This window comes from Bactrocera neohumeralis, unplaced genomic scaffold (genome assembly GCF_024586455.1).
Source record: "Bactrocera neohumeralis isolate Rockhampton unplaced genomic scaffold, APGP_CSIRO_Bneo_wtdbg2-racon-allhic-juicebox.fasta_v2 cluster11, whole genome shotgun sequence".
NCBI classification, from domain to species: domain Eukaryota; kingdom Metazoa; phylum Arthropoda; class Insecta; order Diptera; family Tephritidae; genus Bactrocera; species Bactrocera neohumeralis.
Genome location: NW_026089624.1, coordinates 8,483,627 through 8,498,406, shown reverse-complemented (window position 1 = coordinate 8,498,406; position 14,780 = coordinate 8,483,627). Strand labels below are relative to the sequence as shown.

General features: G+C 41.3%; 1 long non-coding RNA gene across 2 annotated transcripts; it reads right to left on the bottom strand.

The window, feature by feature from the left end:
• Nucleotides 1-12,288: 12,288 nt before the first annotated feature.
• Nucleotides 12,289-13,599, bottom strand: LOC126765772 (uncharacterized). 2 transcript variants are annotated; one of them, XR_007668553.1, is made up of 3 exons: nucleotides 13,300-13,599; nucleotides 12,635-13,187; nucleotides 12,289-12,539 (listed from the first exon to the last, which is right to left on the bottom strand). It is a non-coding gene; the product is annotated as an uncharacterized LOC126765772 (long non-coding RNA). The 2 variants fall into 2 exon arrangements; XR_007668554.1 differs by having other exon boundaries at nucleotides 12,635-13,052; nucleotides 13,300-13,480.
• Between the last annotated feature and the right edge of the window lie 1,181 nt (nucleotides 13,600-14,780).

Below are 14,780 nucleotides of genomic sequence, written 5' to 3'. Positions count from 1 at the left end.
TTCTGGATATCCCCCCATCAGTGCTCAGGGCCGGCTCAAAAACCAAAATAAAGGGAAAGGGGGACACATCAATCCCAGCTTCAAAAAAGGCGACAATGGGGAGAGACGCAACTGGCGCTAGGCCTTTGGGCCCGACCTCCGACAGACACTCTGGTTTGTTATTCGCAACTCTCTCTCTCAAGGACAGAGGAGTGCGAATAACCGCCCCACCACCCTTTAAGGGCCTAACCTCGTGGATCCTCACACCAAGTGAGGGACCCACCTCCTTCACTACTTATTAATGACTTCCTTAGAGGAAGTTGTGGGAACTTTACTCCTCACCACGACCGACCAGGTCTCCACCGGTTTCGGCATCACCGGCGTGATCGCATCCAGCACAGGTGCTGGTGGCGCAGGCATCGGTGCCGCCGGACCCGGCATTGACCTGCTCGGCGTCGAGGAGTGTCCCCCACAACCTCCCTTAAGGGCGTCAACTTGACCGCGAAGATGGGCATTCTCGTTATGACCGTCATCAAAGAGCGCCTCATATTTGGAGGCAAGCTCTACCAGCCCCTTCGCGGTCCCCTTATCGAAGCTCTTGGCTTCAAACACCAGCTCGTTGAGCTCCCCCGTAATACGCTTGGCAGCCGCAACATGGCCGACTGCCCCCCCCCAACAAAAACTTCTCCCCGCGAATACTCCCGCTTTTTTGCGGCCTCTTTGGCACGCCCGGCACCCCCGGCACCCCCGGCACCCCCGGCACCCGTTTCTTTGCCAACCGTCCTTGACGGTTGAGCAACCGTTCTGTTTGCGGAGGCCACGTTGGCACTCCCGCAACAACTCCCGCTCCCTCCCACGATTTCCCCTTCATGACGCGGCGACGCTGTACGCGCAACCGCTTTCTCGGTGGCGGCCACGATAGCACTCCCACCACAACACCCGCTCCCTCCCTCGACACCCCCTACGTTACGCGGCGACCCAGCTCGCGTAACCGCCTTCTCAGCGGAGGCCACGTTGGCACTCCCGCCACAACTCCCGCTCCCTCCCTTAATGCCCACTACGTTACGCGGCGACCCAGCACGCGCAACCACCTTCTCGACGGAGGCCACGATGGCACTCCCGCCACAACTCTCGCTTCCCGCTTCGCTTCCGTCATCATGACGCGCCTTACTCCGCGGTGGCGACCTTACCGTCGTTCCCGACGTGGAGTCATCCACGACTGTGGAAGCGGCGGATTCTCCGCTTCCAGCGAGGGCCTTCGTCCTCCTCTTCCGTCCAGGAGGCATCTCGCTTCCCAACTAACCCTTCAGTCGGACTGATCCGCTGGCGTTCCCCCTGCGGGTACGGGGGGACCCCTCCGGGTTCGAGGGGAAACCGAATATACCCGCGGTAAGGCATGCCTGTCGTAAGAGGCGACTAAAATTCTGGCCACCAGTCCAGGGCTGTATGGAGGCTCAACTGGTCGTAGTTTCGGCTACAAGGTCAATACCAAAGACTTTAACCTGGTACCACGGGGAGCAGTAGCCCCTGGAGTTCGCTCCAGTCTGCTCATTGGGTTTGGCCCTTTGTGGAGATTCGTGGTGGCTGTGGTTAAAACCCAAATCGCGGGAAGAACTGACTTGTCAGTCGAATGTTGCATTGTAACCGGGTGCCGGACCCAAAGTACGGCAGAGGTTTTTAGATGGGCCCACGCCAAGGTGGTTAGTGTGTCCTTACCCCTCTCAACTGAAAATCCTTACCCAATTTTCAGGGCGCTGATCGACGCATTGTATTGATCCGTTGTGCTTTTGAGCACCGTGGAGTTAAGCTTTACATAAGCAGGATCCCACGTAAAACACAATTGACAGTTGATCCGCTGGCGTACCACTAGCGTAAACGGTTCACGGACAGAAAGACTCTGGAGCAGCTGCTCTCCAGGTACGTGCGTCTGAACGCGCTGAAAAGTGCAACCCACGCAAGGGCCCGCTCAATAACAACGACCACCCAAGCGGTCGTGCTCGCGGTGGCACAGCCCACAACCCCAACCAGTGGTCGGACTAAGGCCACTCAATTGGCCGCCGGCCGGACAAAGTCCCCGTAACGGTCCGAGAGTCGACCGATGTGGCGCTGTACCGAATCGCACCGTGGGCTTAAACGGTAACGCTGTTACGACCGTTGGTCCTTACAGGAGTCGCAATCTCCAACGCTGGACAGACGCTTGCACCCTTAGGGCAATCCTGTCCAGACTCCTCTGACACCGAACCACTAACCGCCAGATGCTCAGCACAGGCGGCCTAGGAGGCCACGCCTACTGGCAGGCAGTTCAGTCAGCAAGAGTACCAACAACACGGAGCTACACTGGAACCGTGCGAAGCTTCCGCCAATAACAACAACGTGGATGACCACGTTGTCCGTAAACAATAGTAATAATTAAATTACTTACCGCAAGTTGGTACACAAAAATTGCACAAAATTGCGCAAAAATGTGTAACCGCACGAAACACTCGCGGTCACCGACCCTCACAACACGCGATCGCACAAACAATTTCACCGCAAGCTAAACACACGCGCCAGGCAATAACGGTGCCTGCAAAACTGCGTAAACAAACGACCGCACAAAATGGAATCGAAAAAATCACCGAAAAATACACTAATAAAATATCGCAACGATGCGCACGCACGTCTATCCGCGTCGACAGTCAACTAACGTCACTGTTGACAGTCATAACTTCGAAGTTGTAGATAATTTCGTCTATTTAGGAACCAATATTAACACCACCAACAATGTCAGCCTGGAAATCCAACGCAGGATTGCTCTTGCCAACAGGTGCTACTTCGGACTGAGTAGGCAATTGAAAAGTAAGGTCCTCTCTCGACGAACAAAAGCCAAACTCTATAAGTCGCTCATAATTCCCGTCCTGCTATATGGGGCAGAGGCTTGGACGATGTCAACAACTGATGAGTCGACGTTGCGAGTTTTCGAGAGAAAAGTTCTGCGAAAGATTTATGGTCCTTTGCGCGTTGGCCACGGCGAATATCGCATTCGATGAGCTGTACGAGATATACGACGACATTGACATAGTTCAGCGAATTAAAAGACAGCAGCTACGCTGGCTAGGTCATGTTGTCCGAATGGATGAAAACACTCCAGCTCTGAAAGTATTCGACGCTGCACCCACCGGGGGAAGCAGAGGAAGAGGAAGACCTCCACTCCGTTGGAAGGACCAAGTGGAGAAGGACCCGCTACGCTTGGAATATCCAATTGGCGCCACGTAGCGAAAAGGAGAAACGACTGGCGCGCTGTTGTTAACTCAGCTATAATCGCGTAAGCGGTGTCTACGCCAATTAAGAAGAAGAAAAAGACTTAGATTGTGTCATACATTCTGTAAGGTTTAAAATCATAGTTTCAAAGCTTCAATTTCATTGGTTTTAGGGATATTGCACTTGTGCAGTGTTGTCTTTCGCCACATTTGAACAGCTCCCTTGTGTAGCATTATTTTTAAGATTACCCGGTTTTGAAATATCGACACGAATTTTAATATTTAAGAGGAGTATTTAACATTTGATTACGACGTGCTTGAATTTCGACAATTTCGATTTAAAGTCTTTATATACAGAGCAACCCCTACAGATTGCAGTGTGATTTCCCCCATAATTACTACATTTTTTACCTAAATCCTCTTTTTGAAGAGTATATTTTGATGAGGAATGTAAGCCACCACACACCACGCAGATACTACGTAAGGTGCAATATGATTTCGTGTGTCCATACTCTTGACAGTTTGTGTATTGTATTGGACCATTTTTAATGTGGTTTCTCAACGGTAATTCAGCGATGAAACAGATATATTAGATTGTAAATCGGATGTGTCTCATTTTTATTTAGTTGATTAGAATTGGCATCAATTTTATTTTGAACATTGGTTGAGTGACAGCTGCCAACAAGACGACCACTCCACCCATCAAGATTCGATTGCCCAATTTTCTTGCAAGCTGCGATCCTTCATTTGGTCGCTTGTGAGATACTGTGTATTCGTCTCACACGATTAATTTACATCAATGCTACACAGTAGTGATGGGCGATGTTGCGACTTTTAAGGAACACTGCTACTTGTGACTGTGACACTTTAGTAGCAGTGATTTTAAACTGTGACTGTAATAAAAATTGTAACAGAGAAAGGCCAATAAATTAGAACATAATTGTTTCCTTTTTTCATTTACGTACAATGAACATATTTATTAGAATAAACAGAAATTAAAATAGTAAATTAATTTTTAGAAAATCAGCAAATATAATATGTATACATAAAAGCTAAAATTAAGTAGTGTTAAAAATAATTACATTAAATGAAAAAGGAGCCTAAAATATTGTGTTTATAAATATTTCCCATTTGTATTCAGAAACAAAAATATTTCAGTATTCCTTCCTCTTAATCTTGATCGACGATCACTTACAATTTGCCCTGCTTTGGAAAAAATTCTCTCGGAAGGAACAGATGAGGCTAAACCACATAAGTACTTTTTTGCTAATTCTGCGATTTTAGGGCATCTGTATTTATTTTCAAGCCACCAATGAAATGCGTCGCAATTCCAATGAAAATGGCTTTTGCCCATCTTCCAAATTAGCGTATGAATTCCATATAATGATTGCTTTTTGCTTCTGTTCTTTCAGCTATTTTATTTGTTCATTATTAGATAACGTATTTATCGAGATCAGTCAACGCCCAAATTTGATATAGCTGATTGTTCTACATTTCTTCTGTTCTTTCAGTCTGAAATTTTATTTGTTTCCTTTGCATTTCTATTAGATAACGTTTTATATTTTTTTTTTTGTATTTCATAACACCACCAACAATGTCAGCTGCCGATTCCAACATCTCACTGAGTAGGCAATTGAGAAGCAAGCCACAAATTTGAATCTGGGATCGTCCTGCTAAAGAGTAGCTACCGGATGAGTGATTGCTGTTTTCGAGAAAAAATTCTGCGAAAACCACGTTCTCTAATTCAATTTACAAAAATTTCAATAATTTTTTTATGGTGCTTGAAAATATTTCAGTTCGCAAGTGTCCATACACATCTAATAGACCATTTGCGATTGGTATTACCAGCGAACCTGTGCAATAGTTAGCATAAGTGATGCTTACTGTAGCATCTCAAAATGGTTTGCAAATTTTGCACAAAGCTGGTTAACATTGGTAAATTTTTATTCATAACACCACCAACAATGTCAGCCTAGAAATCCAACGCAGAATAACTCTTGCCAACAGGTGTTACTTCGGACTGAGTAGGCAATTGAGAAGCAAAGTCCTCTCTCGACAAACAAAAGCCAAACTCTATAAGTCACTCATAATTCCCGTCCTGCTATATGGTGCAGAGTCTTGGACGATGTCAACGACGGATGAGTCGACGTTGCGAGGTTTTTGTTGAGAACGGACCGAGAAAAATTTTAAAAAATAATTTAAAACAAATTGCTATTAAATTGAAAGATTTATGGACAATGGCATACATGAATTAGAATGGCTTTTATATAACCCAAAACAATTGAAAACGGGATACAAACCCTATCGGATACTTAAAGCGTCATTAAACATTCGTTAAAAAATAAGGAAGCTAAAAAATATCCCACGAGGAGTGGAATAAAATACCGCCAGCAGTAACACAAAACTTGGTGAAATCAATGTCATCACGACTTAATGCTATTATTAAGTCTAAAGGTTATCCAACCAAGTATTAGAATATAACTTTAATACAGCCTTTTTCTTACTTTTTCTACCACGTAATCTATCGTATACTTACTTTTGTGATATAAATTTATATCAGATTTTGTATAAAATTCAAAAAAACATTTATTTTAGTCATTCTGTAAATATTTCTGTACTGGAGATGATCCCTATGTTTCTTTCGAGTAAATAAAGCATTATTTTATTTTATTTTGTGTTATTTAACAAAACTGTTAGGTGAATAATCCCGTCATACCTAGTGTATACTATTTATGTGACTAACTGTAGTTCAGCGAATTAAAGACAGCGGCTACGCTGGCTAGGTCATGTTGTCCGGATGGACGAAAACACTTCAGCTCTGAAAGTATTCGACGCAGTACCCGCCAGAGGAAGCAGAGGAAGAGGAAGACCTCCACTCCGTTGGAAGGACCAAGTGGAGAAGGACCTGGCTTCGCTTGGAATATCCAATTAGCGCCACGTAGCGAAAAGAAGAAACGACTGGCGCGCTGTTGTTAACTCGGCTATAATCGCGTTAGCGGTGTCTACGCCAATTAAGAAAAAGAAGAATGTACATTTCACCGCTTCCTCCAACTCAGAAAAGCGCTCCAACATCGCCAGTGTGGAGTTCTACCTCGTTTCAACCTGTTGAGTTAATTTAGAGGTTATTTTCGGCTGTTGCGCTGGTAATTTTCAAATGCTTCATTCGTTGAAGTACTTATGTTGAAGTGAGCAACAACATCAGTGCTGATGCAAAACTTTTCCCATCTCCTAATCATTTCTCGTCCCTTAAGTTTACATTTCTCATACATTGCAGGAATCACTGAATTCTAGGAATGTCATAAGATGAAGTTAAGCCTGTTACAAATTCCCGAAAACCTTTGTCCTCAACTATAGAGAAAGGTTGCCATCCACCGTAAAGGGCTGCAATAATTTCATGTAATTTCACTTTTTGATTTTAGCCACGCGACATTTAAAAGCTTGGTTTGAGTTAAAGGCTTTGGTAATGCAGGCGAAGTTGATGGAATATCCTCTTCAAAAGTAACAGGCGCATTTTACATAATTTCAAAATTATGTTAGCATTTCCAATTGAACAGTAGAATGCCTCCGTTCCATATGTGTTTTTTCAAATTAGATGTTGACGTTTTATACGATATTTTGGATTTACAAATATCACATTTTCCGAAAATGGCATCCACCTCTTTACAAAATTGCTACACATAACTCGTTTGGGTTCTTTTTGATACAAACGTCTTTAATTTTTATTACGCATAAGCAAAATGATTTGTAACCGTTTCGTACAAAAATTAATGTAAACGATTCGTTACTTTTTAAGAAGCACAATTTTTAAGTCAAAATAAATATAATCTCTGAAGGTTTTTTTCAATTTAAGGATACTCAAAATCACAGATAATGGAATATTTGCCATCTCTACAATACATCACCGCAAGTACTACTTTTACTGATGTTGCAAATGGGCGTTTCTTCACTTGAAGGTTCAGCGGGAGCTTGAATATTTAGTGTGCGGTTCTGCCACCAATTAGCAATGCTGCGGATATTCCGGAGCACGCAACAGCCAGCGCAACCACTTTGTCTGTGCACAACTGTAGCAGCAGCAACTTCGTCCTCCGGTGCCCCTTGGTGCATGCAAGAAAAAAACCTATAACTATTATATAAATAGAACACAAAATATTAAAAATCACATGCGTCCGACAGCGTGTCTGCCGTTCGAATCAAGGTTGTTTGTGATGTGCAACTCCCTTGACACTCCGCGCGATCCCGACTTCACAACAGTCGACTGAGCACGCGTAGGTTTATGTTGAAATATAAACATATCAGTTGTACTCTTCAAAATTGGTCAAAGAGTCATTTTAAGTATCGTGTTTAAATTGAAAAAGTTATGAAAAAAAGCTCCTCATCCATTACCCGCGAATTCACTTTCATCGGCTTTTTCATGAGCATGACCCCAAATGCAACTCTGTAAAAATTATAGATATGGCAACTCGAAAACTGGATAAGCTGTCAGCTTCACAAACCACCATTTTTCCTTCTTCTTGGCGCATCACCAGGGCTGCAAGCACGTCTTACCATTTCAATCTCCAAACCATTGTATCAGTTTTTTGTATAATTTTTTATTTAAATAAATCAAGCTTTATTGTGGGCATCCCACAAACATAAGCTATTTTCTCCCAATAAAACTCAGCCGTTTAGTCGTGAAGAAACTCTTTATCTGTCTCGATTAGTTTTAGATGTTACAAACCACATTTAAATATCTGTAGCAATATATCAGAGTATCACAAAAGTTAATTTATGTTTCGATCCCCAAATCAGCAATATTATATTTCCAGTTGAAAAATTTCTTATTATTTTTAAGAATCCAAATTTTAATTAGAATTTCTTTCGGCATGCAAAAAGCAGCTGCAAAAAAACTGAATATGTGCGTAACTACTTTACTATTTTACTCGAAGGTATAATACGAGTATGTATATGTATGTACCCGACTAGTAGAGTTGAACGCCGATATAGTTGAGTTTATGGAGCCCGGAAGACATATCGGTAGCTGCGTACCAAAAAATCTCAGACCTTTTGAGATTTATTCAACGTTTTACGTAAAGATCGTGAGCGGGAATGTTGAGGTGATCTAGCCATTATTTTGGAACACCCCGTGCAGTATAGTCTTATCGACCGCAAATACACTACCTTAGAATGTCATGGCAAAGCTATCCGGTCAAGCGATGTCGAGCTCGAGATATTCAATATATACATCTCCCCCAGTTACTTGTTGCCCAAAAAGGTAGGTGCGCTGCTTCGTTCTAAAAACCGATTGGTACATGGCGACTTTAATGCGCACCATAATCTTTGGAACTCCGCCCTGCCGAACAATCATTGCACATCTATAGGCAACTGTAGCAGCTCGCCTGACATCACCATAGCTGGTGGTGATGTAATAGCTGATTGATGTCTTCGTAAAATGAAGGCTGACATCATTGCTGTCTATGTAATGCGATGGATCCGACATGGACGGAGACGCGAAGGCGCTTGTGATATTTAATACAGCGACCTTATAAAGGAGCGTAAATTCGGTGTGGGATTCATGGACAGAAATACTCAGTCGTCGAGTCTTGGCATTCACTACAGTGGATGAGTGTCTAGCCACAATTCTCATCCGCATCAGATTTAAATTTTTCAACAAAATACTGATTTGAGCCCACGCTCCGAAGGTAGAGAAGGAGGATGTGTCCAAATATGCATTTTATAAGCGGCTGGAGCGCGATAATGCAATAGCCCCTGCCACGATGTAAAAATTGTGCTTGGTGATTTGAACGTCAGTTAGGCAAAGAAAGTATCTTTTTGCAACAGTGAGAAAATTCAGCCCCCATGGCGAAACCAAATTGGGTGAGGTTGACCGACTTCGCAGGGGCCGAAGTATGGTTGTCTGCAGTACTAGATTCCTCCACAAGAAATTCATAAAGATACTTGACTGTCGCCGTATCAAAACTAGATCAATCATGTTGTGATAGATCGAAGACATGTCTCGACTCGAACTACCATCTTGTTGTAGCGAAGATACGCATCCGCCTCTATGCAGAAAAGCACGTCCGTTAAAAAACACAAGAAAGGTTTGACGTCGAAAAGCTAAGATCGCAACCGTCAGCTAAACGGTTTTCTACTCGACTTCCACTCATGCCCTCTGAGAGCACTCATGAGCAACTCGGTATTAGAGAATTGTGGGAAAAGTTCGAAGGAACAGCGGGTACGATAAGAACTGTCGTGTTGCAGTAGTGAGAAAGGGGCAGTCTACCTCGCAATGTTGCAATCGACCTCAACACAAACGGGATGGCTCGATACAGAGAGTGGAAAAAGAAAGCGAGACGAATATGTTAACAAAAAAGGAAAGGAATAGATTTTTCATTGCCCGACCAGGAAGAGGCTCGAATATCAATTACCCGCCTGAAAAGCATCAAAGCGACAAGGACCGATGAGTTACCGGCCGAGCTATTCAAATACGGCGACGAAGAACGGACAAGACGCATATATCAGCTTTTTTGCAAAATATGGTCGGATGAAAGCATGTCCGACGATTGGAACCTAAGTTTGCTCTGCTCAATCCACAAAAAGGGCAACCACACAATCTGCGCTATTTACTGGTATAAGCTTCTTTAATATCGCATATAAGGTCTTATCGAGCGTTATGTGTGAAAAACTGAAGCCCATCGTCAACAAACTGATTGGACCATATCAGTATGACTTTAGACCTGGAAAATCTACTATCGACCAGATTTTGTACATGCACCAAATCTTGGAAAAAATCGATAAAATAAGAACGAATAAAAAAGGAATTGCTTCTATGCCACTATGTCTGAGCTTGGTATCCGCGCAAAACTAATACGACTGTGTAAACTGACGTTGAGCAATACCAAATTCGCGACTTGGCTCACACGTCACTGTTAATTTCGCTTATCTTAGAACCAGTATTAACACCAGCATATCAGCCTTGAAATCCAACGCAGAACCTCTGTTACATAGAGGTACTACATTGGCAATTAATAAGTAAAGTCCTCTCTCGACGATCAAATACCAAACTGTACAAGTCCTTCATTATTCATATCCTACTTTATGGGGCGGAGGTATGGACAATGACATCATCTGATGAGTCGGTATTAGGATTCTTCTAGAGAAAGGTTTTGAGGACGATTTTTGGTCGTTTGCGCATAAGCAAATGCGAATTCCGCAGCCCATAGAATATTTTCGATTATATACCCGCAGATGGAAACAGTGGAAGGAAAGGACCTCCACTCCTGACAGACCCGACTGCACATGGTATTTCGAATTAGCACGAAATAACGAAAAAAATATATGACTGACGCGCTGTTATTAACTCGGCTATAACCGCGTAAGCGGTGTCTCCGCCAGTAAAGAAGAAGAAGAAGTACATTTTAAATTAAGGGAATGTCCTCTCCCCGCTACTGTTTAATCACTATATAGCGAACCTGCCACAACCACCAAAAAGTGTCTCTATAACCTCATACCCAGATGATTGTGCAATAATGGCTTCGGGCAATGATATAAATCATAAAGTGTTCAAAAGTGATCACCTATTTCCCATAACTTTCTCGGTTCTTTATTGTTGAGAACTTACAACTCTCCCGTGCGCCAAATTCACAGCTACCCTATTTACAAACTAAACGAAGGAGTACAGACTGAATCTCAACATTTCCGTCGATGTAGTCAGAGTTCCGGCGCTAAACTAACCTAAAAGTTATGAGTAACATTCGACACTCTGAACTCTTTCACTTCGCACTCATCCGCGATTGTTACATAAGTATAGAGCAGCAACCTCCTCAAGTCGCAAGCCGATAGCACTTGGGGCAAAGACAAAGAGACGTTTTTGGCAACATAAAAGGTCCGGTTATAAACTACGCCATCTCTTTATGACCGCCTGACCGGAAGTAGATGGAGATGATACAAACTGGCTAAAATACCGCACTCCGACCAATAACAGGATCTCTTTGAATAGCTATACAGTGAGGCCCGCATAACACTCTTCACTCCAAGCTATTCCCGCAGTCACTCGCTTGAAGAGGAACTGCCTCTTGGGAACAACAGGAACACATTCGTCCAACATGTAGACGACGTATAACAATATTCAACAATTTCGAACGCGACCAATGTTCGACTGGTATCGAACGCCTTGCGCATTCACTCCCTCTCAGTGAACGGCGTAAATGGGGTCCAAATACACCAATCCCAGAACAAGAACTCGAAACTCTTACTTATTGCCCGCATGCAATGAGTTCCCGCATGCTAATCATCACCTCTTAGCATGGTCAATGAAACAAAATCACCTAACCCCCTTCTCCCCCAAGTCCGAACCCGTCGTCTCCTGGGTCTACCATTAAGTGACTTTGATGACAGCTAACTTATGACTTTCTCCAAGTAGGGCTGAGATACTCGTTATAACAATACGTTATGTAATTAAGAAAGATCAATTGCTTAAAAAATACCATATTTATCGTAATGGAAATGCTACATACACTTACATATGTTAGTACAAATTGGACTTCGTGTCTCTCAGCATTGCATTAAGTATGACTATTTGTGTTTCTTGCCAAATGATATGCATGGATGAATATATATGATCACCATAAAAAAATCTTTCTATTAATTTTGGATTAACTTGTATTATTTGTATTGTTGAAATGGATCAACCGATATATTATATTTAGAAAAGGAAAGTACACAGGTATTTTAAAGTTAACTTAGGAGCTTAGACGGAATATTTTTTTTATGAATAGGAAAGATTACAGTAAAAGACATTCAGCAGAAATTAACAAAAGTTGAACCGTTCCAAAAATATGAAGATAACATTCATAAATTGACAGGAAAAGCTATGCATTTCTCAGCCGGATATGTACTCGTACATATTCTATTTCTTTCGCACTTATACCCGTATATGCATTTTTCAGTTATCATTACTGAATAAACATTACAATAAAAAATATTATATACGGAATTAATTCTGTAATGCAAACGTTTAAGAATGTCATAGTTACTTCGATAAATGTACCGAAAATATTTAAATATTTTTAGTATCACTAAAACTTACGTGTATTATAAAAGCAATTCTCCATTACCAGATTAACCAATTGTTAAGTTTTTTTATTATATGTATATAGTGGCCATAGACGATTTTGAAGCCGTCGATTCACGCTCATCATATTGTTTCGTTGATATATTATCAATTTTTGTACATACGTATGTATGTTTATATGTACATACAAAGATTATTGCAATACCATGTTCGCTGAGGTCATTGGAGAAATACCGTAACATAATTTTTGCGCATGTGCATGAAGTCACTCCCTTGCTTGCATATATTTTGTATATTATTAAAGGATTTATTTTAGTTTGGATTAATAAAAAATCATAATTTTGGAACTCTAGAAAAATGTTCTTACCTTTGTAACTTTCAATGATTATTTCTCTACCTCACATTTATCTTATTTATATACACACTTAAGAATGTTATCAACTTTTAGTATTTGTCAATTTTTACGAAGTATAAGTATGTCTCCTATAAAAATTAATAATTTAACTGTGGGTCTATGTACATTAGCAACTTTTGATTAATTTTTTAAGAAACAGCTCAGTATAAGATCTTTTGAAGCATTTTTTTATTATAGGCATCTCATTTTATTTATTAGCACACGCAAAGGACTTAACGGCAAAACTGTTATATCTAAAATGGCTAGCAAAGTGTTTGCACCGTAGTGAAAATAGAGTTGCCAACCATCCGGCATTAAAAAATTATTTGCAGAGTTCATTGTATATTTTGAGGATAAATATAGTTGAATATTGTTGAGATTCCGCTTTATTCTAAGTATTTAACAGGAATGAACAGTTAGAGCGAAAAAATCATAGACGTGTTCGTTTTGTACATTTATGCATGTTTGCTGTTACAGAGCCGTATTGGAAACGGGCTTATTTTCAACACGCTTCCTCAATGTGATTCTGTTTACATAAAATCTAATTTAAATTCATTAACTTAACAAAATGTAAGTGCTTTGTTTTCGAAAGATTTTTTGTTAGTATATCAGCTATCATATTTTCGGTTGAAATGTACTTTAATTCTATGTCACCACTCTGGACAACTTCTCGGACGAAATAATATCTGATGTCGATGTGCTTTGACCTGTTATGGTAAACTGGATTCTTAGCGAGATTCTGTGCGCTGAGATTGTCGCCATTTTTTATTTTTGGTGTACAAGCCTTGCCACAGCCAATTTCAATAATTAGACGTCTCAAGTGCCACTGCACTGTGCTGCACCAAAACACGCGTTGTTAATACACTCAAATACAAACAATTTATTTTTCTTTTTTCGCCATTCTGGCTTACGATAGCGTTTTCGTTGTTAAAGCTTACTGTGCAGCCACGTTCGACAGCTAGACTCACCGATACAAAATTCCCCTCCATTTGCGGGACATGCAATACGTTCTCCAACCTTGGCTCACAAAAATCTGTTTGAACTAAAACGTCGCCTCTGCCTACTGCGCGTATAATGTTAAAATACCTTAACACAATTACGTAAGCGAATAATGCTAGGCAATCGATGAATATATCTGAAATCTGTTAGCAAAGTACCCCAACACACACATCAATACATAGTACAAGGAGGGTTCCAAAGTAAACACGACTTTAAAAAAAACATAACAAATGGTTTTTTCGGCAAAATCAATTTATTTTATTCAAAATAGTATCCTTCTGCTTCAATACAGCTTTTTGTACGGTCCAAAAGCATGTCGAACGAGTGTTTTAGCTCATTGGCCGGTATGGCCGCCAGTATGCCGGTGCAAGCCTTTTGAATGGCCGTCTTCGTCTGCATATCGCTTTCCTTTTATGGGCAAATGCATTTTTCCGAAAAGGAAGAAGTCGCACAGTGCCATTTCAGGTAAATTCGGGGAGTGCTTAGTGGTTAAAATGTGATTTTTGGTCAAATAATCATCCTTCCAATGTTGGATTCTGAGCAATTTTTGGTCGTCAGTTAATTTGTGCGGAACAAACCGTGCACACACCTTTCGTAAGCCCAAATGTTTGGTCAAAATGCGATGTTTGGTCGATGTTTTGGAGATGTTCAATTCCATTTTCATTAGTTTCAATTATGATTGATTTTTGATGAATTCACGCACAGTTTCGATGGAATTTCCGGTGATCACGGATTTTGGTTGGTCCAGATATTGATCGTCATTTATGTCCTCACGACCTCTTTGAAAATGTTGAAACCACTCGTGTACTCTACATACTAACACTTAAAATGCAATAACTTCACTTCCAATCAATGAAATGTCATGAAATTCCCACCGGACAATCGATAATGATAGTTGATTCTAACGCACCAGTCGACATATAGATGACGCCACCAGGTGGTCCTGTTTATTTTGGAACCCACCTTGTATAAAAGAAAGTCCATTTTTCTGTCCCTATGTCCCTTAGTAAGTGATTATCTCGCTGTTGTTAGCCACCACTTACCTCGGCACTTGTTACTTCACCTGCAAAATTATGTAATAAAAAAAGACACAGTTTGGATTTGTTTGTTTTGTTTAATT